The sequence below is a fragment of the Pseudorasbora parva genome, chromosome 1, assembly GCF_024679245.1.
Source record: "Pseudorasbora parva isolate DD20220531a chromosome 1, ASM2467924v1, whole genome shotgun sequence".
NCBI classification, from domain to species: domain Eukaryota; kingdom Metazoa; phylum Chordata; class Actinopteri; order Cypriniformes; family Gobionidae; genus Pseudorasbora; species Pseudorasbora parva.
The window spans coordinates 43,401,859-43,423,231 of NC_090172.1; the positions used below are offsets into that span (position 1 = coordinate 43,401,859).

The 21,373-nt window shown below is 38.6% G+C and overlaps 1 protein-coding gene across 5 annotated transcripts in view; it reads right to left on the minus strand.

Annotated features, from left to right (window-relative positions):
• Positions 1–21,373, minus strand: part of apba2b (amyloid beta (A4) precursor protein-binding, family A, member 2b) — a 122,700-nt gene that overhangs the window by 71,083 nt on the left and 30,244 nt on the right. For 4 of the 5 annotated variants that reach the window (XM_067441687.1, XM_067441677.1, XM_067441649.1 and 1 more), the window contains exon 2: positions 2,306–2,344. The gene's annotated coding sequence lies outside the window, so the exon portion shown is untranslated. Of the gene's footprint in view, positions 1–2,305; positions 2,345–2,575; positions 2,665–21,373 lie in introns of those variants that run through there. The other variant, XM_067441668.1, reaches the window with a different exon arrangement.

The following is a 21,373-nucleotide window of genomic DNA, read 5'->3' on the forward strand; positions in this document are numbered from 1 at the left end:
TTCTCATGGTTTCTCTCAACAACAACAAAAAGACAGAATATATAGCATATTTCTAATAGGGGCACATTGTAACGCAGTGTTACAACACACCTCACCTGCGCAACTGTGATTTAACCCTGGCTCATGTCTTCTGTTGGTGAGATTATCATTAAGGAACTACATCAACTGTTAAATAACATATATGTTAAAATAATATATGATTTGTACTATTTTAAATAAACACAAAAAACTGAGATGAAAAATAAACACAACATTTATTTTTGCTATGGTAATGTATTCTGTCACTCTGGTTTGGGTTTGGTTCATGTTTTCATGTCTTTTAATTTGTTATTTTGCCTTAGTTTTATTTCATGTCAATGTATCAAGTCAAGCCAAGTCTTTGTTTAACTTGTTTCCGTTCATGTTTGTATAAATACCAGTACTACAACTTACTTCAGTGGACTATATTACTGAAAGCTAGACCAAAGACAATGGAAACATGAGGGCTATATACACACAAAGACTAACAAAACACACCTGTGAATAATCAACAATTAACCAATGAGATCTAAACAAGACACATGAACAATGGAAGCACATGAGGGGAATCACATGAGGGGAACAAGGAATAACATGACTGACAGGAAGCAGGAAACATGACTATGGCAAATAAAACAATAGATAAGACAAATAATACAAATGAAAAGATATGAACATCATGAAACAAAATCCAAACCAACAAAACATCAACACAGCGTTTTTCTGGTTTTCTTCTAAACAGACATAAATATTCTTAGAAAACTAAAACAATATTTATATGGCACAAGTACAATCAGGATCACTAGAGAGACAACAACAAACTAGAGCATATTAATAATAATAGATCAACAATTATAATTAAAAACTTAAATCATTGTGGTATATATACAACAAAAAATACTCTTTAAAATAAACACTGAAAACATAAATGATCATCAAAAACAAGATAACTTAAATAGTCATTGTATAAAACTTCTCTAAACTACAACTAGATTTAGATAAATTGTTGCCATAAAAATTAAAATTCATGTCTCATGTCTTTCTAAACGCACATCTCTGTCCCCTTCCCCCTCCAACCCAACAAGACTGATTTGTCTTTGCTCAGAAAACATCCATCGAGCCTCTGCGATTACCCCACGTTGACAGACAGAAAAAGAGACACAACAGAATACTCAGTCCTCTTCTGTCTTCACAAAGAGCCTCCTCAGTCTGACCCCGCCCAACGCTGCCTCGAGTAAACCAGTACAGGTCTCCATCACTGCCCTTTTCCTAAAGCACTCATAGTCCTACCCTTTGAAAAAAAGCTACAGTGCTAAATGAATGAGTTTTTCCTTCACATATCCTCATGAAATATTCTTGTAAAAAGAGATGATCGATGTAATGAGGTGTTTGGGCAACCGTACCGTTGTGTGATCCTTCCTCCCCATCACATCTTCAAAGACATTTCCCGCGATACCGCAACCCTACACCAACCCCATCGCCGGCATGTCATGTGCTGGCCCCTCCCCCACAGCTCTTATCGCATCATCACACTTTATTATTATGGCACAAGGCCAGGCATGTCAATGGCAAGCGGTTGGATACTTTTGTCATAAAGAGAGAATGAAGTTAAATGCACACAACAGATTAGTGTTATCAATGGTTGTACGCTACTCAGAACTGAACCGAGAATGCTTTTTAAAGGGTTACTTCAGCGAATGGCATATGGCTTTGTATCAGTAGAAACCCTGGAGTCTAGGCTTTTCTCAGCCTAGAAGGCACCAAATTAAAAAATAATTTCACATTTCTACTACTAATGTAGACCTATGGGACCTACTAATGGCCCAGTTTAAATACAGATTCATCTTTAAGTACTACCCCTTTAAATTCCAATTAATCAACTTAATTTTTTGAGTGATTTTTGAGTGATGGCTTGACAAAGTCAAAAGGAGATCTGTACTGGTTTCCTCGAGGCAACGTTGGGTGGGGTCAGACTAAGGAGGCTCAACCGGCTGGGTGTACATTATCCCTTACTTAACAAATCTATGGACAAGAGTAGAAGTACACTTCATTTCACATGGCACTATCTGTTGAATTTCTTTTAAATCAGTTTTACTTCTTGTAATTTCACAGAATTTCACAAACTTCGCCTACCATAACATTTTATGTTTGAAAACAATTCCATCTAATTCAGGGCAGGAAAGCACTAAAACAAAAGGCCTGAATATGATGCTCAAAACAAGGGAGCAATTCGTCTGCCATGATTGCTGTTTGCACAGAGAGCATTCTCATTTTAAGAGACACTTACCGATTGTTGTAGGGTGAAGAATATCTCTCAGGCACAAAACTAGAAGAGAAAAACAAAGAGATGAATGAGAACATGACGACTGCACACACAGAACACTCCACACTATCCTCACCTGTCCTCAAAGAACATTAGGCATGTTGTTGATAAAATAGTATGATTAATATTGTTTCTGATGTGAGAACTCTAGCTGTAAAATGACAACTGAATAAGTCTAACACATTGTATTAAAAAAACACATATGCAGATAATGGTGTCTGCTGATAGACTCACTATGATTTCCAGTAAATGGTCACATCATAAGTGAAAAAAGACATCTGCAAGTTTGATTGACGCATGTCACCGTCTAGTGTTTGAAGGGAAACAAGCTAGTTTTCAGGCATGTCTCACACTTCGACTCTGTTTGGAGCCGAGAGTGTATTTGCGTGCCATGATTACTGAGCACCAGCTCACAAAGAGAGTGATTCAATCAACAGCGCCACTGCTCTGGCACATTCTGAGGAGGGGGGGAGGAGAAACAGGGACGTCCCATCCGAGACAAGTGATGCAGTGCAGACTCTCCGTCTGACAGTGTAACTCATTCTCCTGTGGGGGTGCTTCTACACAAGCAGATGTTTTCCATTAGATGAGACTGATAATGACACCTCACATGTCCCCCACAGACTTAGGTGACTTTGGCAGTAATTTGTACACCTAATTGTAGAAGTGTCCTATAAATTTGTCTATTTCCTAAGGGACATGTGTCTTCCAGATGGACTGAGACAAACAAAAATCAGATCTGATGTGAAGTGACGCCGTCCCACCCTATTTTCTGCACCTGCACCAAACACAATAAGGAGAAAATTCCCATAAGCTATAATCAACTGAGAAAGACGAGAACATCTTTATTTAACCAACAGAGAGCACCCAATGTATTAAAGACTTTGAGGCTTATGGCTAATGATTCATATAGCATTAGTTGTTGAGGGAAATAGGAAAATGAATGACGAGGAGTTGCACATCTTTTTGACAGATGCTGCTCTTTCAAATGCAGTTCAACAGCTACTGGTAAATCCACAGTGATAAGTATAGTAAGAGGATTCAGCTCTATGGACAGATGGAAAGACTGAGACGAAGCGGAAATATGTGCACACTTTCTCCGCATTTTGACAAAATACTTCAGCCAAAAATGAAAATTCTGTCATCATTGACTCATTGACTGTTTTTTTCTTCTGAGGAACACACCATTTTTCCAGACAGTTGATACTGCTCATTTAAATACAGTAAAAATATAAAGTATAAACTGTATTATTGTGAAATATTACAATTTAAAATAGCTTAATATAATTTTATATTAATGCATTTTATATAATATAACATTAAATGCAATTTATTCTTTGGATCCTGAATTCAACTATTACACCAGCCTTCAGTGTTGCATACATGGTCATTCAGAAATCATTCTAATATGCTGATTAGCTGCTTAAAGGGGTACTTCGGCACTGGAAAGATGAATCTGTATTTAAACTGGGTCATTAATGTAGTAGAAATGTGAAATTATTTTTGAATTTTGTGCCTTCTAGACTGAGAAAAGACAGAAAATGTATTTTTGTCTCATGGGGATGAAAGACAACAATTCCCAGAATGCTTCGCTGCCCTGTGAGGCCATTCCCAAAGCCACCGCTACTGGATTACAGTGACTGAGTTAGAGAACAGACACTACAATTAAATACTGAACGTGTCTGTTCAATATAACGATCGAGTTGCCACGTGAGTCTCACAGCACTAACTCAGATTAGGAGTCAGATTACATTTAACGTCATAAATGAGCTGATGAGTGATGAGAGCTGAGGAAATCGTGACCACATTCGTGGCATACACTCACAACGCGTGTTCAGTCTGGCGCGTTTTCAGTTCATGCCTTTGGAAGCTTAACTTTCATAGAAATGAATTAGCATCCGTTTAAATGAATGCCTGCAGCTGCAAGCTGTGCTGTGAGTGTGATCTCCCATCCCCCGTGCGAGTTGAAAACATGTGGAAATGGCTCTCTCTGCTGGCTGTAGTCTTTAGCCTCTGGCCAAACATTCCAAAGATGATGCAATTGTCGTCACGGAAGGAATTTTTCCAGAAATAAAATGCATAAATCTCTCTTGTCTCAGGGGGATATGAGGGGGGAAAGCACAATCATTTGAATATACTCCAGGGTTTCTACAAAGCCATATGCTAATCGCTGAAGTAACCCTTTAAGAAACACTTATTACTATTACTTATTATTGTTGAAGACAGTCTGCTTCCTATTTTTGCGTAAACCTTTGATGAATAGAACGTTTAAATTAACAGCATTTATTTAAAACGGAAATCTTTTGTAACATTACAAATGTCTTACTACCACCTTTGATCAATTGAATGCATCCTTTCTGAACAGAAATATTAAAATCTAACTGACTGGTGAATATTTAAAATATATAATTATGGATCCATAATCACAACGCAAAAAGGTTTGGAATGACGAAGACGGTGAGCCAATTAACAATCAAATATCAATTTTTGAGTGAACTATCCCTTTAACACTTATAGACACTTTTTCTGACTTCTGTCAGCATCTTTTTCCGTCTCTCCCTTACAAAGCTGTACCCTCAAAGCCATTTTGATAAAAGCGGCCATCTGGGATGGAAGGAGGGTCTAATTTTCCAGCCAAATCCTGTCAAATGGCAGTGGCCGTGCTGCATGCCGACAGAGCAGTGTGGTTAAAATCCCCTCTCCACCCCTGCAGACCTGTATTATTAGCACAGAAGGACAGAAAGTAGGCACTGATGTCAGCATAATGGCTCCATCGGGGAGGCTGCCTTAGAAAGACCACAAGGAGGATGAAAAGGAGGACAGGATAGGTGAGCTGAGAGATGTTCTTGCCATTCATCCATCATAGCCTTTGATTAAAGGGGGGAATGGTTCTTGTCAAGACACCATGACATGCCTGGCTCTGCCCAAAAGCCTTAATAGCCCAACTGAAAATAGCAAAAGCAAGCAGCAATAAACACCTTTCTTTACCAAAATTGCTGGCTGAGCCACCCTCATGTTGTTCTGATCCTGTATAACTTTTATTTTAAAAAATATTTTGGAACACAAAGGGTGATTTTTAAAGAATATTCTGACTACACAATGAAAGTGAATGAGGAGTGGTGTGGTCAGGCTTCAAAAAGCACTTCTAAAAGCGTCCATATGACGTGTACCCTATTCCAAGTCTCTTGAAGTCATATGTGTCACATGCCTGTCCTGTCTTGTGTGCACATGTGGGTTTTGTTATGTTGAGCAGGATGCAAAAAGCTGCCTTCGGAGGACACATTTGAAGGCAGGAAGGCATCGAGCCACATCCGAATCTAATGTTTGCTTCAATTCCTGTCCCCTGAGAGACCTTCATCTGATCGATTTTTGAAGGCAGCACACGTGTCCTTCACTGCCTTTGATATCCCACAATCCTGTGCTTTCCATTCAGTGACAGTTGAGCTGGAAAAAAAGATGGCGTCCAGAAGTTGCATTTGCGGGTCAGTTTGTGTGTAAATGTACGTTTTTTTACCAACATATTCCACTTCTGATATCATTTCTAGCGAGAAATCACTACTGTAGTAATTAAATATGTGTTAAGTTATCACCAGAGCTCTCTCTATTTAGATGTAGATCATTAAACTGTTACACTGCCTTAGAAGGCTGTCCGAAATTAGTTTTGTAAGGTGTCTTCATGCACAAAAGGCTGCCTGCAGAGTCTTTAGGTGTGTTCGACATCGGCTGCGGCTGGATGCATGCGATCGGCGAGAGTAGCCGAGTGCAGGCGGGGAGGAGCTGCAAACGGAGACGTGAAGCCGGACACTTTCTGCTTCCCGTGGTGACGCTTGAGCTGTGTTTGCAAACTTTATCACAGCTGAAGTTAAATAAATGCAATATTTCTCAAATACACAGATGTTTCAAATGATATTTTCATCCAATACTTTATATACTGCTTAATAAAGCGTCTGTTTGGACAAGATTAAAGGTTCAACATATAAACCACACTATCAATAAAGTGGTGTCAACGGTTTTTATCAGTTTTAGTTTGATAAACATGACAATATAACATCGCGACTACATGAAAAGAGGTTTTACTGTTATAAATAAATGATTTGTGAGCATTAGCGTGACATAAGTTTTCAGAATAAACACGAAACGCACGTGATCTCTGTCATACGGCGAATCGGCCAATCGTGGATCAGCTGTGTCGTCATCAGAGCTTGTGCATCCTCCTGCAGTCCCCCTTGAGAATAGGCTTGTTTGAGATGCGCCTTGCCTCGCCTGAAATAAAGGCGAGACTAGGCGGCTGCAGTGAGGGGAGGAGTGAAAAAAGTGCAGGCAAGCCGGACAATTCTCTTCTCGTAGTGGATCAGACACCAGCGAGAGCAGGTGTGTGTGTGTGAGATGAGTTCTCTCTTCTCGTAGTGGATCAGACACCTGCGAGATCAGTTGCAGATATCGCGGGATTCACACTTGTGCGCTCTGTTGCTGATAAACTGGATGTAATTTAAGTTCTGTTGCTTTTATATGAAAATAAATATTATGAACAAGGCACCCAAAGTTTTTGTTATTTATTTCCTTTCGAAAGGCCTGCTTATCAAGCATTTTTACTTTAATTACACACATGTTTTATATATTTTTATTAATATGACAACAATCACATAACCCACAGAAAGACCGCACTGTCCGAGAGTTTGAGAATATGCACACATAATTTATACACATAAAAACATGATACCAGAGTTTTAAATTCAAATATATTAAAAAACAACCTTGCATCACGGTTATTTAAACCAATGAGCATTAAGCTGTGTCGTCAGCAAGTCGTTTCCCATCATGCTTTTGCTCCGCGCAGTCGGTGGAGAGCAACTGCGCTCGACTGCAGAATCCGACACATCCGCCTCGCCATCGCGAGAGATTTTTGACATACGTCGGCATGACATCAGAGCAAGGCGGGCCGCCCTCGGACACATTTCTAACCGGCATGCATCTCGCGCTGATCACCGGTGATCGATTCTGCGCAGATTTTGCTCATCTCAAACAAGCCTAATCTGCAGCGGCTGCATCAGCCGGCTGCTCTCGAATCGCTCTCGCGGTACTTTGTTGACATACGTAACAGTCACGTGCTGTCGGCGCTGTCTCAAGTCGGACAAAATTTCTAACCGGCATGCACTGCTTTAAGTCAGCCGCCGATCGGTCTGCGCATCGCTAGGTGAAGTCGAACAAGCCTATTGTCTGATGAGGCAATGAGTCAGGTGCCTATAGGTTTTCGAAAGCAGTCATTAGGTGTGTTCGACATCGGCTGCGGCTGGATGCATGCGATCGGCGAGAGTAGCCGAGTGCAGGCGGGGAGGAGCTGCAAACGGAGACGTGAAGTCGGACACTTTCTACTTCCCGTGGTGACGCTTGAGCTGTGTTTGCAAACTTAATCACATCTAAAGTTAAATAAATGCAATATTTCTCAAATACACAGATGTTTCAAATGATATTTTCATCCAATACTTTATATACTGCTTAATAAAGCATCTGTTTGGACAAGATTAAAGGTTCAACATATAAACCACACTATCAGTAAAGTGGTGTCAACGGTTTTTATCAGTTTTAGTTTGATAAACATGACAATATAACGTCGCGACTACATGAAAAGAGGTTTTACTGTTATAAATAAATTATTTGTGAGCATTAGTGTAACATAAGGTTTTAGAATAAACACGAAACACACGTGTTCACTGTCATGCGGTGAATCCGGCCAATCGTGGATCAGCTGTGTCGTCATCAGAGCTCGAGCAGCCTCCTGCAGCCACCCTTGAGAATCTGCACCGGCTGCATCAGCCGCCTGCTCTCGAATCGCTCTCGCGGTACTTTGTTGACATACGTCACAGTCACGTGCCGTCGGCGCTGTCTCAAGTCGGACAAAATTTCTAACCGGCATGCACTGCTTCAAGTCAGCCGCCGATCGGTCTGCGCATCGCTAGGGGAAGTCGAACAAGCCTATTGTCTGATCCCTCCCCCTTATCTGATTAGCGTTTGATTTCTCCCACCTGTTCTCTCTTGATTTCTTCCCTTTATAAGCTCCTTGTGTTTGTCAGTCTTTGTTGGATTATGTCTCCCGGGTCCCTGTGAGTTCCCTGTTGGTATGGTTTTGAGTTATGTTACAGTTCTGATTATGTGTTTCCCCCCCCCCCCCCCCTTGTGGGTTTTTGTTTTGCGTTTGTTTTATTTTATAATAAATTATAATTTCTCTGCACTTAAGTCCTTGCACTAGTGATGCAAAGTCTGATTCATTTCCGCAAACCGGTTCTTCTCGGACAGTTCGGCTTGATGACCTGGTTCAGAAAGCCAATTCATAGGTTCCTGACCTCATCATGCAGTGATGTCACTATGCATTTCTTTTATGCTTTTTAATACATTTCTCTGTGTTCATATAAAGGGAACATTCAAATAAAGTAATAATCTGTATAAGTGCATATTGAAACAATCAAGTAATTATTTGTGTGAGTGCATTTTCTGATTATTGCCTTTCATTCACTTAATGGTGTTTGTGTTGTGTTCTGTTAATTTATCCTTCGCGTCAGATTCAACTGAAAATTGCTACAACTACAGTACACATTACAGGCACTGATCAACAAACGCGGACATGATACATGTCTAAAGTAGCTATATAGAAAGAATAAACCAGTCTTATAAATGTATACATTTTGCTTTACAATAATCTGCATGCATAATAAATTACAGTAAAATGTATGGTTTTAATAAAATGTTATTTAATAACAGTAGTCATCATAAAAAGCATATTTCCAGTAGTCTACGTCCCTCAGACTAGCGTTGTCAACTCAATCAGCCTCGCCTCAGTAATCCTCTGCAAACTTCGACAGATTTTTGAACCGCCTCAATTGGTCCTTTTTCAGTCGGACGTGCTTCTAAAGTTTGATTCAGTTCGATGGTCAACCGGCTCAAAAGAACGATTCAAGAACCTAACATCACTATAGCACTAGTTTTCCTTTGTTCCAGACGTGACAATATGATAGCTTTGTGTGACATACTGACCGAAAATGAATTATTCACTAGGGGTTTAACAGTAGAAGTCACGGTTCGGTAGGTACCTCGGTTTTGGGGTCACGGTTTGATACAAGTTTGGTACAAAAGGAAAAAGCAACAAATCCCCAATGCTAGTTTTCTTTTCATTTATTTTGAACAGATAGTAGCGCAAATTACAGTTTGTTCAACCTAGCGGCATTTAGTCCCCTAGTTGGTACAGTAGAGCTTCCATAGTGTACAGGCATTCTACAAAAATACAGCGAGTGAAGCAGCACCTAAGCTTCACTTTCCAGGAAATGCATATTTCATCACTGGACTGTAGTGAGACTTTCATGACACAAATCAGCACAATGCCAAATGATTTTGTCTTATTATAACAGTGAAAACAACTTAAAATACTCCATTATTTACAGATAGAGATAATAAAGACATCATTCAAAACTGTAAATGACCAAATTGTATTTGTGACACTCACAACAAAAATAAAACACTGTGATTTTGTAAAATAAAGAAAAACAGGATGGGTTTTTTTTTTTTGTCGTTTCCTTGAAGCTAGCGAAGCTTGAATCTAAAAAGAATTTGAAGAAAAATGAATCTAAACTCCTAGGAAGCTCTTATGTGCCTTCTGATCAAGATATTAAATATAAACATTTCTTTTGGGTTGGTGTATACACTGTAAAACATTATATGTTCAATAAGTTATGACCACATGTGTTTTTACATTGTTTAAACTCATCAAAATAAGTTAAGAAATGTTAAGTTACACAAAATGCAACTCATTTTTCAAAGTCAGTTTAACATAATCTAAGTTGAAATATCTTAAACATCTAAGTCGAATGTACTTAAATTTCAGGCTGTGAATTTTTTTTACTGTGTAGATCGGCTCTTCTTCTGCTGCTCTTTTTCCTGTTGCCGATGGTTAGCAAGCAGCATTGCATTACCGTGTGCCCCCTTCTTTAGAGTGTGGATCGCCTGTGACTGACTGTGTTCGTTGTCTGACTGTATGACATCATGTCAAGAAGATGCTGTGCTCTTCAATGTGTTAATTGTCTAAGTATTGTATAAGTATCTGGCTAGCTCACGTTATTACGGTCTTACTGAAATACTATTAGAGAGTGTCTATTTATACTAATAGAGAGTGTCTATTAATGCAGATTGTCTGTCATTCTTAATACTAAGTAAAGATAAAGGATGGAGCAAGATTTGTTTTGTGAAAGTTAATGTTTACATCAGCTGGGCTAACATATGCACTGTTATTGATACAGTTCCCACATGTGCACTGCAAAACATTAGACACGCACAAACACACATACACACACAGGTTTGTTTATGGACATACACTTTTTAATGCTGATGCTGAGGAATTACAGTTGAAACATCTCATAATGTAACACAAAACGTCCTGCTCAAGGTTCAGGTTGAAAAATGAGTTCTTCCAATGTTTCATCATCAATTCAGACTCGCGCTGGGATTGATGTAAAAGATCAATGTCATCATTACTGTCTTTACAGTGTGTACTATGGCTGAGCTTTAGGAAGAAGCCTCCTGAACGGAGCTGGCGTTAAGTTATAATAATATGGGCGTTTATTTTCGAAATACGCGCTGTACGCGTTATACAAATCACAACAGACTATGTCGTCTTACAAGTCAGAGCACGGCAGGCTCGTGGAAAGGAGGGATCTAGGGAGACTGATTCATCCATTGAGTCGTTTGAGAATCATTGAACATTGTGGTGATGTGCAATGTATATTGAGAAAATGAAACAGGTTTTTTAGCTTTGATGCATGTAAACCTGTTGTCGGAGACATCCAAAACAAAATTAGGAAACTTTAAAATAGCAAAATATGGGCGCTTTAACAGTGTAGTGTTCTATGAAATCCTGCCACTTTTGAAGAGATCAAAATTCATGTCTCTAAAACGAATTGAATTTTAACAACTAGCACCATAGATCGCTGTGCATCGGCTCACTGCTGCAGGTAGAGGTAAACACATAGCCTATTTATGTCTTCAAAGTAGTGCTGCACTTGGAGTGAAGAGTGACTACTGTCTGACTCAGGCTCCCATGGGAGGAGATAGTTTTTCAAGGAGAGGAGGAAAACAAGCTGTGCTTCTTGGCAAAGGCTATAGCATTGAAACCAGGCAGTAGATACACCTTTCATCAAACTATAGGCTTTACCAAGTTTACTTTATCCTATGTGGCCTTTAGAAACTAACAATGTCAGAAAGCATCAGAGAGGTTTCTGCAGTAGATCTAATGCATGAATTCATATACAGAACTTTATTACAAGCCCTTTTGACATCTGTTCATCAAGTGTCATATTTTGCCTTGTGGAAAACACTGTTTCCAATCCTGACAGACTCTACAATCTTTGTACTTCTTGTTCATCTTCCTGTTTGTTTCAAACCCTGCTGTTACAGTTTCAATGATGACAGAGTCTTGCTAGTGAAACTATCTGAAAGCAGTTGTATAGCTCTCTTTGCTTTGCATGACAAGAAAGAGAATAGTTTTCAGTGTCATCAATAATCTCCCCAAAGCTCCAGGTGACTTCTGCTGAAATTAAGAGACCTACTAAACCTTGTTTGGATTAATATGATGATTATTCATGAACGTCAAGCATAGCGTTCGCAAACTCTGCCTCACAGCGAGAGGATTTGCTGCTGTCTGTGGTGCTGAAACACATTCGGATCCCAGAAAGAGAATTCGATAGGGATTCTTTTGAAGGAGATTCTACTGTAGATCACATAAAATGCATCTGACTAGCGTCCCATAACATTGCACATATCATGGGGTATATATTCACCAATTAGAAGCCGAGGTAAATTGTACAGAAAATAAAAGTAATTTTTTTCAATACCACAAACTAAAAATGCTTTTTGCCCGATATGACTCATTATTAAACCATTATGTTTTGCATCCTAACAAAATTGTTGAAACTTGGCAAAATGGCTAAAATCACTAATAGCAAGTGGACATTTTTCCACCTAAAATTTTTATTCCACCATCATTTCATCATTTCATCATGTTTTTATAAAAATATTGATACATATTTAAGAAAAAAGAAAATTGCGTGCCATATTCTGAACACATTCAATATATTTGTGTGAGGACTCAAATTATGTCAAATCATTTATTATCATGAACAAATTGTTCAGTCCAATTTGTGAACCAACTAAAGAGAACAAATTTGGTTCTCAAATTGAACCAAAGACTAAAAATACCTAGATGTATTACTTTTACGTAACCAGGAAAAAACTGTAAAAAATGTTTTTTGTTTTTTTTAATCTAGATTAAAATCTATTTTGCAGGAGTCTCCTGGCCAAGATAGGCAGCTGAGTTTGCATACACAATTCATCAAAGTTAAATATAAACATAAAACATGCACACAGTTATCATATACAATTTTCCCAAACTCTTTTAGCTTCATCTCAGTCTGGAGAAAATTCAAATCCGAGGTGGCGGCATATTTGATGGAAGTTTTCCTAAACTCAGTTCTTATTACTAGATGATTTGATTATTGAGAGGAAGTGCATGACTAAATATGGTCCTTCTAAATAAAGGTGCTGACAGTAGATAACAGTTTTTGAGATTTCAGGATTTCCCCATTCAAACAGAAATGATTGGTCTTGGATGTCAAAAATTGCAAATATGGCCATCAATTGAACAAAAAAGGGAAAAGGGACTTTGGCTTAACGCAATCATCCAGTAGCATTATCATTTTTTTCTTCACATAATGCTATCATATCACTACTATAAAATGTACAGGAAAGAGTTGTGTGAAGATTCTTACATCACATAACTCCTTTCGTAATAGCCTGATAAGCCAGACCCACATCAAGATGTTTGGTCTGGAAACTCACCATAGACAGGGCTCAATCTGAGGGGCGGGATAAACGGTTGTCTTTCAAACTCCCTCTGCACGTGATAGGATAACGCTACAACCAACCAGAGCAACGAAGGTGAAGCAGAGCTAGTTAAACTTTCGCCGTATCCGGTCGGCAAAACTCTGAACACATCTTAACTTCTTAAGAATGACTTCAGTGCCGTTCTTTGTTCTTTTCTCAGAGAAAAGCTTAAAGGGTTACTTCAGCGATTAGCATATGGCTTTGTATACCCTGGAGTATATTCAAATGATTGTGCTTTCCCCCCCTCATATCCCCCTGAGACGAGAGATTTATGAATTTTATTTCTGGAAAAATTCCTTGTTTGGCCAGAGGCTAAAGACTACAGCCAGCAGAGGGAGCTATTTCCATGTTTTCAACTCGCACATGGGGGATGGGAGATCGCACTCACAGCTCAGCTCGCAGCTGCAGGCATTCATTTAAACGGATGCTAAGCAATGTAATTGTTTTAACTTCTCAAATTATTTCTATGAAAGTTAACCTGTTAAGCTGATTTCTAAATTTTGAAAAAATCCTAAGAAATGTATACTCAGACTAAAACAAATACAGTTTGTGAATCCTTTGCACTAAAAGCATAATTATGGTCTCATTTGAAAGCAGACACCTGGCAGTTTACTGTAAAGTCAAAATGATAATATTTTTTATAATAAAAAAAAGCTATAATAAGCTTCAAAGTTTTGTAAAGTTATTAGAAATTTATTTGTATGATATATCTTTATGAAAATAAAATTGAAGTGGGCCTTGGAGAAATCTAGAAATGCACTACAGCTAAAGCCACAAGTCTGACCATGTTATATTTCAGATCTGAAGATGATCAGTCTAAAACTCTGCATTTTATTAAACGTTTTACAAGATCGTTTCATGTGATTTTATTTTGAGATATCGCTGAAATATCAACTGATGTTTATTGCCATGTCTTCTCAGCTTTCAGTCGCTGTATTGCCTCTATTGTTTAGAGGTGCAAACTGCCCCATTCAGTTTGTCTCCCCGGCATTCACACTTCTGCGGACTGGTTATGGCTCCAATTATTATTCTTTTGTATGCATTATAATTACTAACGATTCTCTATTCAAACTGTTCTATTCAAACCTCATTTCTAAATCAAACCTCTCACTTTACCCTCACTGAGACTCTATTGAATGCATTTCGTCCAAATAAGCATTTCAGTAGTTTTACATTTAGAAAATGTTCATAAAAATAAAGTATTTACTCAGTGGCAGGTGCATCTAGGGCAAGCTAGCATGTTAGCTTAGCACACCAGCAAAACAACAATTTATACGATTAAAATCATGTTTTATTCAAAACTTGCTTCATATCACTTTATATTTTATATGTAGAGTGTTTTATATAACAATACGTGATCTCATATAGCTTCGGGTCAAAAAATCTGACAGAAAATATACAATGCTAAAAGCTATGTGGAATAGCATTGCATTATAAATATCATCTATTATGAAACCACCCAACATGGCATAAAGAACACAGACCAACCATATATTGCCGCGATTGTGTGTTTATTGTCTTAAAACGTGTTTATCTGCATAAAATAGCGATCTGACGATCCCAGGGAGCTGTGTGGATCGGTGTGGATATGTCAGATACTTCCTGAATGTCACATGGTGTGTCTGTTCTTCATGTGTTCCCCATGGGGTGAATTTTCAGTAGTACAGCTTTCCAGCGCCCCCCGGCTGCCAGAATGAATTGAAAACACAGCATATCACAGCCTACTGCTCTCATAATCATACATCCGCGGATTTTGGATAAAGATTGAATAAATAATACTTCTCTGTATAGAAATTTGACTCAAACGTGTGAGAATCTATCAATATCTCTCCACATCTGCACACTTTTGAAGTAAAAGCCCTGAGGGAAGTTGTTTTGTCGAGTGTCTTCATGATGACCAAGGAGGATTTTTTTATGAATGGGAGCAAATGACGCGCATATTACAATCAAAAGGTAGCGACGCCCAAGATCATATTCATAACTCCTGGAACATATTAACACATTACGGTCAGTATAAGACTTTGAGAATAAAACAGAGGTAAAAAAATTAAACTTTAGTCTTAGATCTTTTTAATGATGTATAGTTTGTCAAGGTAATTACTTACATCTGATAGTAATTTTGAGCTAATTTAAACAAAGAGACCTTCAGTGCGTCCTCGTGACGGTTATCAGGTTAAGCATCCAAAGGCATGAACTGAAAATGTGTTGTGAATGTATGCCGCGATTACCTCAACTCTCATCACGAGAGCTCATCAGCTCATTTGTGACATTAAATGTAATCTGACCCCTGCAGCGTTAGTGCTGTGAGACTCACGCGGCAACTCGATCGTTATATTATTTATTATCTTTTCTCAGTCTAGAAGGCACCAAATTCAAAAATATTTTCACATTTCTACTACATTAATGACCCAGTTTAAATACAGATTCATCTTTCCAGTGCCGAAGTACCCCTTTAACTCCAAGTCTTCCAGAGTCGCGGTCAAAGCTGATTTGAAAGACCGCCGTTTGCCAGTTTCTGTGTTTACTAGAAGCACGCAAGTTCATCTCGGCCATTATTATGTTAAGCCCCGCCCACCGACTCTATACATGATGTCATTGGCCTGACCAGAGTTTGGTTTTTACAGCTTAGAAGGTATAGAGGGAATGCATCGACGTCACTTTCCCGCTGGAACTGAGTGGCAGAAGAGCTGCTACGTGACTGCAGTAAATAGAGGAAAACGCGAGTTGAGCAAACGATTATTAATTTAAACTAAAGTTTGGGTTCGATATAGTGGTCCTTATAACTTACCACAGATTCAGTGATCCATGGATAATGACATGCAGCCAGGAATCGTGTTTTCCTGACATTTTTATGAGCCTGATTTCGACATGATTATTTATAACTGATCAGTCATCACATTTTTCGAGTGAATCTGGAATGGATGGGTCAGTGGAAAACAAAAGTTTTATTCAAATTCTGAATATATTATAGACCTATTAATAAAAAATAAATAATAATTATATTGCCCAGACAGCGCGCAAAGAGTGCTCCCTTTATAATCACTAAAAGCTGTCACGCATTCAATAAACGCAATCTCAGTGAAGCTGTTATACAACGAATCTCTTATTTTCACGAAGTCTGCACTTACAGAGGGTTAAATGAACTCAGCGCCTGGACAAACACTCGAGCGGTGAGTGGATTCCAAGTTCAACACCTGTGATTGGCCAATTCCGTTGTAGAAATCTACAAACATGTCTGTGATTGGCTACATTACGCACCGAAGCGAAAACACGTTGGAAATGTAATCATTTGACGAGTGCAAATACAGATACACACTGGATCTATTGCTAAATATGATATTATTACGAATTCTTACGGAGGATTAAAGATCATAGACAATAATTTATGGGCAGTGTTTCCCTCTAAAAGCAGAAGCAGCAGCAGGTTGGCTGTGGTTTGAGTGAGAAAATGACACGCTATTATCAAGTCCGTCTCAAGCTCGGAACAGCGATGTCCATGGTGTCCGTGGCCAGCCGGGCCTGTTTTTGTGTGTTTTCGCTGCATTCACTCTGTAAACCAATGCTGCCTCTCAGTCTTTTTGCCACTCAGCGGGGCGTAATCGCAGTCACTGACGGTGACGTCACGTGCATTACCTCTATTGACAGTTGCTAGACGATACTCGCGGCAGATTAGATTTGCTGCCGCTAGGGTGCGTCTAGATTTCTAGGCTACTTTTGTGATGCACTGAAGAAAAAGAACAGCCTGTTTAGAGAGGATGAGTAAATGATGACAGAGTTTTCATTCTGAGATTGAGAAAAAGCAACTTCAGTACTTATTAACTTCAGTTTTAGAAAATGAATATGATGTCTGCTGTAGTGGTGAGTAATTAGTCATCTGCTGCCAGAGGCCAAAGGGAATGACCTGGATGAATTATGTTAATTCAGGTCATTTCCGTTACACACTCAAAATCTCTCTCTCTCTCTCTCTCTCTCTCTCTCTCTCTCTGTCTCTCTCTCTCTCTCTCTCTCTCTCTCTCTCTCTCTCTCTCTCTCTCTCTCTCTCTCTCTCTCTCTCTCTCTCTCAAATAGCCATTTCCCTCTCTTTGTTCTGAAGTATGAGCGCTGGCTATAGTCTACCAGCCATCAGTAATGCACCAGACCCGCTGACATCCCAGCAGCCACAGCCCAGAAGGTTCTGCTGGAGGGAAGAAAATCTATTGTCATCGATCTCCTTCTTCACATAGGCCTCCCTTACAACACACTTTTCATTTTAAAGGCTTGCATAAGCCCCTTTTCCCTGCCATTTACACCCTCTCAACCCCTATATAAGGTTACAGGCTGCGGTGAGCTTGTCTTCTAGAGCAAAGCTGCTCTCTATGCTGCAGAGATGCATGGGATTGTCTACCAGCAAGACACTGTACAGCTAAAGGGGATAATAAACAGTAAACACCCACAATGGGTCAAGATAATCTTGATTTATAACAAGGTTACAGGGGATCAGGAATGAGCCTAAGTGCATCTTTTGATCCACTGTCTTTTTTTTTGTGAACTACAGTCAAACTAAAAATTAATCAGACACCAGATTTTTTTTTTTATTAGTGGGTGCCAGTAACTATAGTTCATCATGTATGTAAGTGAGGATAGCAAAATAAAGTAAACTGTGACTGACATTATATAGGCCAAAATTATTCAGACACTTTGACCTGACCATGTTAAGTGTTTTTTTCTTCAATTGCTATATGCAACCTTTTACACCAAAGACAGAACAGAATTACCATTGCTTGGTAATTGAGCTAAATTTATATTATCTAGCCTAATAGTGTACTTAAATTTAAAGGGGTGGTAAAACGCAATTTCAATTTTCTAACTTTAGCTAGAGTGTAATGTTTCTGTTAGAGCATAAACAACATAAGTCCACTTTTTTCAGCCTTCCTAGGGAGTTAGTTAGAGATCAATGGTTAAACTTAAAATATAAATCTCGCTTTCTGTGCTGTACATTTTCTCGGAGGAAAGCTCACAATCGTCGCGAGTTAAATTCAGGATTTGCACAACGGCTTGTCCTGAAAGATGGAGCAGTTCCAACTTTAAAAACAGAAGCTGTTTACGGGCCATAACCTGTAAGTAGCCTATGATTTATTTTTTGTTGATGTGTTTTCCTGTAATAGTTTGTATTGTAAATTGTCCATTTTAGCAAGGAAGTAAACAAATGACAATGCTGATTGCCTCTGCAAACCAGTTTGTTAACCCGTTGACATGTACGATCACATTGTAGGCTGGTCCCTGCAGCGTATGATCACATATCATTACAACGTTCAGCGATCAACTGCAAGTGACAAACTTTAATTTAGTTATACACTTCAAATTACATTACACAATCAAAAAATGTCACATATATCAGGAGAAGTGGATGATCTTAGGTTGTAAATCTAGCATGCTCCATCTCCGTCAGTGTTTAAACATAACGGTGGTCGGACGCGCACAGCCGGTGATAACTTTACCGAACAACTAACACAATCATTTTCTACCATGTTCCCTCACATAATGTCACATTACATATATCAGATGAAGTGGATGATCTTGTGTTGTATATCCAGCAGGCTCCAATTCCCTGTCAGTGTTGAACACATGTAATGGGAGCACCCGTCCACAGCTCATGATAACTTGCCGATCCTCAAACACGTGAACTAGGCGGTTAGCGAATCGGAACACAGCTGGGCCATCTGAGCCCACTGCATATTTTTGAGGGACTGGCTTCATAGAACCCGGACACCATCAGACCGTTTTTACAAGGAGCAGTGTAGAATAAAGGTAAAATATATATAATATAATGCATTTTTTTTTTAAACGAAGCATGAACACGTTACAGTGCACCCCACAAACACAATCAGGCCTTCAAAAGAATGTGTTCTACCACCCCTTTAACAGCTGCTGACAGCTGATTGGTTGATTGTAATCCATTACATACCTTTCTATCAAAGTTATCTGACATTATCAAGATCAATTTGTTCTGACACAGTTTAATTCTGATATTATTACCATTTTCTAAACTTTAGCAAATAAACTGTGATAATATGAGAAAATGTTGAAGATGTCTGAATCAATTTTGTTTTGACTGTATATTTCATATTATTGTATATTTTAAATGTTATGCATTATAAAAATGTTTAAAAACATATATATTATTTTAAATAGTGTGCATTATTTAAACATAAAAAAGTTATGACCTCAGTTCATTTAATTTTTAATTTTTAACTTACATTTGTTTTAAATATAAATACAGTATACATTTATTAAACATATTAAATAATTACTAAATCATTACATTTGTCTTGAAATTAAACCCTAATTTGTTTGGGCATTATGTTGGTCACATACTGTCTAATAAAGTCTCAATTTCATTAGCGCTAAACAAAGGGGAAATATAGGCCATGCAGCCTTTTGCAAGTGCTGACACAAGGACTCTGGTAATGATTTAAAAGTCATTACCTGTTAACTTTAAAATGGCTTCTTTTAATGCCCTACTTCAACCAGCAAAGTTGCCAATGCCAGGACGAGACTATGACTTGGTCTAAAACTCTCTGTGGTTCATCTATTAACTTTGTTGAAAAGAAGCTGAAAAGAAGAGATTGAGGCCTGAAGCATTTTTTTGCAGAGCAGCATGGAGTTGTTAAAGCAATTACATCTATACAGTATACACAGACCTGTCAGCAGGCATTGTGGTTACCATTCATTTATTCCCAAAGGCTTTAGACTCAAGCATCAAATATATGACAGATATTAATGATGTATGTTGTCTGTTCAAGCCAAGCATAGGCCTCTGTAAAGATGCCATGTGCTTGTAAGGCTTGGGATGGAAAAGAATCTCAAACACCTGATGTCCTCGAATGTGGGCACAGAATGTGGGCACAGATGTGTGTGTGTGTGTGTGTGTGTGTGTGTGCGTGCGTGCGTGCGTGCGTGCGTGTGTGTGTGTGTGTGTGTGTGTAATCTGTGCCCAACTTATCCAGTCAAGGATGTGTTGGGATCCTCCACTTTGGATAATTTCGTGCAACTACAATAAATCCATTTTGGGATCCATTAGACAGACCAACCCCTCAGATTTACATTCTTTCCCCGACTACACGACAGCTCCATCTCCACACTAAAGAGTAACCAAGTCAAGCTGAGAGAGTGTGTGCCTCATTGTTGAGCTATAATGTCAGACTCAGAATATAAAAAAGGATTTAGCTTTTCACAGATGACTTACTCTCAGAAATCTCTTGAATCTGGAGGTTACCATCTGCAGATTGTCTCTCTGTCTAATGATATGAGCTTCAAACAGCTTATTGTTATCCTCCGGCACGGATTCCAGAAGAATCAGATGATCCAAAACTATTGAAAAGTTTGAAAGAAACTCAAAAAATTGCAGAAAATGTCTGCTCTTGTATTAAAACTAAATCTCCAACACCTAGACTGGTATTTTATAATGGCATGACAAAGTTATTCCTTCTAAATGTCAAACGCTATCTCACGGCCAAATCGCACGTATTTGTACGAGGTGGCTAATTTGTACAAATTCATATGAATAACCATCTCGCAAAATATGTACGATTTGCCGCGAGATTGGGTTGAAATGTTACAAGATGATTTAAAGGTGCAGTATATTTATGAGGATCTATTGACAGAAATGCAATATAATATATATAAAACTATGTTTTCAGTGGTGACCATACCTAATGTGCCATTATGTTTTTATTAACTTAAAATGGACCGTTTCTAAATCTACATACACCCTTACAGGGTTCCCTTTCACTGCCATGTTTCAGTAGCCCTAAACGGACAATCTTCTCAGAGTACTAGTCACTCTCTGCTCTCTCAGGCAACGACATCTTTGTCCTATGTTGGCCACCGTAGCTTCTCATATGTGCTTAGAGACACTGAAATATATTCTGTCCCAATCTATGAAATATCAAATCAATTTATTCCCAGGCTTCTTTAAGAGTATATTCACCTGTGCTAGTTAAAAACTACACAGCAGGCCCTACTAATAACAAAATCAATTACTATATTTCGGTTTATGGACGTAATTTCATAGCAGACATATTCAGAAAATGTCTCATGCTTTGTGACAAGCTAAAAGAGGTTACAGCC